This window comes from Marmota monax, unplaced genomic scaffold (genome assembly GCF_021218885.2).
Source record: "Marmota monax isolate L192 unplaced genomic scaffold, Marmota_monax_Labrador192_F-V1.1 WCK01_AAM20220418_F8-fsc00050, whole genome shotgun sequence".
NCBI lineage: Eukaryota > Metazoa > Chordata > Mammalia > Rodentia > Sciuridae > Marmota > Marmota monax.
The window spans coordinates 9,719,927-9,723,146 of NW_026694552.1; the positions used below are offsets into that span (position 1 = coordinate 9,719,927).

General features: G+C 33.9%; 1 pseudogene; it reads left to right on the forward strand.

Annotated features, from left to right (window-relative positions):
- Positions 1-2,679: 2,679 nt before the first annotated feature.
- LOC124076684 (large ribosomal subunit protein uL6-like) lies at positions 2,680-3,220 on the forward strand (annotated as a pseudogene).

A 3,220-nucleotide genomic window follows, 5' to 3' on the forward strand; every position in this document is an offset into this window, starting at 1 on the left:
TAGAATTAGCACCTATACTACTATACTGGAAGGATCATGAGGAAAATAATTATCCCAATACAATGTTGGTGGAAATGTAAATTAATGCCCCAGTTTAGGAAGTAACTAGCTATATCAATGATAAAATTTTAAACTTGAATATTTTTAACCCCACGATTCTACTCTTCTGTGCAAACCTGTATATGTATAAAGGCAATCATTGCACTGTTGTTATAATAACAATTTTGAACAACCTGGTGTTCATCAATAAGTTATTGGTTAAATAAATTAAGTTACATACATACTAAGGAATAAATGAAAGGCATTTATAAAACAAGATAAATATGTATATAATGACAGAGGATGTTGTTCATAATATATGGTTGAAAATAAATTACAGAATGATGTTTGTAATAGTGTTCCTTATATATGCACACACACTCACACACTTGCATGGGCATAGAAAAAGTCCAGCAATATAGAAATTAAACTCTTTTTTTTTGTACCAGGGATTAAATCCGGGGGCACTCAGCCACATCCCCAGCTCTAGAAATTCAACTTTTAATAGTGGCTGTTTTATAGGGAGAGAGAGAAGGGTGGACAGGAATTACACTTTATAAATTACCATATTATTTAGATTTTATTTTGAAATCATAAATGTACATTATTTTACGAAAATATTTTGAACCCAAAGTATCTGAAAGGAGATTGAATAAATTATGGTATATCTGCACAGTAGGATACTTAGTAAAAATGACTAAATCATAGCTATACACATCAACATGGGTGAATCTCACAATCATAACACTGAACAAAAAAGAAAGTTTCAGAAAAATACTCACATTGTGGATTCTTATAGATAAAGATCCAGAATATGTATAAAAACTGAAACAACATTTTTTGGAGATACATACATAAAGAAAAATAAGGGGATAACAAACACAAAATTTAAAGTTGTGGTTACTTCTGGATAGGAGAAAGGGTCACTGAAGTACTTCCAAAATTTTGTTTATATCTAATTCTAGACTAGGTAGTGAGTAAAAAGTGTTCATTTTATTATTATTCCTTAAACAATATGGACATGTTCTTATGCTCTCACATATGTGATTTATTTCATACAAACAAATTTCATTATGGGTTTTATCATTAAAATTTAAACAAAAGGAAAAAAGAATTGATGTTCCCTTAAAATATTATTACACACACATATGCACGTTTATACACATACACAAATAAAACTAATTCACATTAAAGTGTTAGAAATTGATTGGAGATGTCATTTAACTGCACCTCTAGAGAGATGCAAAAGCCTTTCACCAAGGAATGAATGAATGGATGCCGTTTTAGATTTTAAGCAATAAAAAGCAAAGAAGAATATTTGGGGGTGGGTTGGGAAAAAGGGGCATACTTGGTGTTTACCCACAACACATGGGGAGCAAACGCCTTCTTCCAAAGGGTTTGGGACATCAAAGACTATACAATAAAACTTATCTTCTGGATTTACTACCAGGAAATCACCCTGAAGTCTAATCTACTGACTCCACCCGTGTCTATACAAGATTTCCAGGATGACAAATCAAATTAAGCCCAAACACTTAGACTGGTAGCTCTATGATGACAGTTTTGTCATGTACATTCTTCTTTGAAATATTATGCTGTGAGTTCTTCTTCATTAAGTTTACCTAAACCAACACCAATCACCCTATCACTTTCACTCCTTTTACCACCAAAGAAGAGAAAATAGAAAACAGGTTTTAATTTGCTCAGACATCCTGATTTTATTGGAATGATTTTGAAAAACCTTTGTTCCTTAATTGATACTTTCCCCCTAGTAATTAAAGTATGGCAATAAATAAGGATGATGCCTTTTATATTATCTGACAACCAAGAGGTCAGACACTCAGTCTCATGTTCATCAGCTTGAGATGGGAAGCAGCCTCACGATGGGGAAACCCATTTGTCTTTATTAAGACTTGGCACCAAGGGAGCACAGAATGGAGAAGAGCTCATTTAGTAAATGGCAGTTCCCATTCTGCAAAGTGGCAGAAAATTTACTGCACTGTCAGCAACAACAAAAAAATAATCCACTCAGAGAAAGTTGTTATGTTAGGAAGATTTTTTCAGTGGTATTTTTTCAGTGGTATTAGAGAATATAAAAATTTCTACCTTATAATACATGACTAAGAAGAAAACAATCTTCTCCAAACCATTGTTCATGTTGACTCTTTCTCCTTTAGGCACCTGCCTCTCTTGACCTCTTCCCATCTTTTCTATCACTTAAGGTGATAAGCAAGCCCCACCTCTATCTGGTGTCTTCCCTAATTTCAATCCAAACTTCACTTTCTTACTTCTTTATTTTTTAGTGGGCATAATTTTAACTCTCTAATTATTTTCAGTTTTACCCCACTGCATTTTAAGTTTTTGTTTTATTTTATTTGTTTGGTTGGTTGGTTTTTTTGGACAGGGTCTGGGTCTTGAACACTCTCATAGTTCCCGAACTACACCTGGCAGGGTTCTTGACACATAATAAGTGTTCAACGAGTACTTATTACTTAAATGTTTTCTGATCTAAATCCCATTGTCCATGACCATCTTCAATGGACAAAATTTTTAAAAAAGAATAAAAAGGGTCATTTTTTAAAAAGTAATTAAAAACTAATCAGAGTAAGCTCGGTGCAGTGGTACACACATTTTTTTAAAATGAAGACCATTTTTTGCAGTCACAGTGTCAATATTTCCAATAACCTTGACATCACTCAAAATAAATGCAGTTATTGTGAAGGGCCATAGAGGAACCCTACTGAGGGACTTCAATCACATCAACATAGAACTCAGTCTACTTGGAAAGAGAAGAGGCTCCACATTGACAAATGTGGGGAAATAGAAAGGAAATGGCTACCACTTGCAATATATAACATAATCAAGGGTGTTACACTGGGCTCTATTACAGGATAAGGTCTATGTATGATCACTGCCCCTTCAGTGCATTATTCAGGAGAATGGGGCTCCTGTTTAAATCTGAAATTTCCTGGGTGAATACACCTTCAGGGTTCAGATGAGGCCAGGTATTGCTTATTCAGTTTCTCAAACCCAGAAAAATGAGTTGATCCTTGAAAGAAATAACATGGAACTTGTTTCAAATTCAGCTGCTTTGAATCAGCAAGCCACAACATGTAAAAACAAGGACATCACAAAATTTTGAGATGTGATCTATATCTCTGAAAAAAGAACAGTTCAGTAG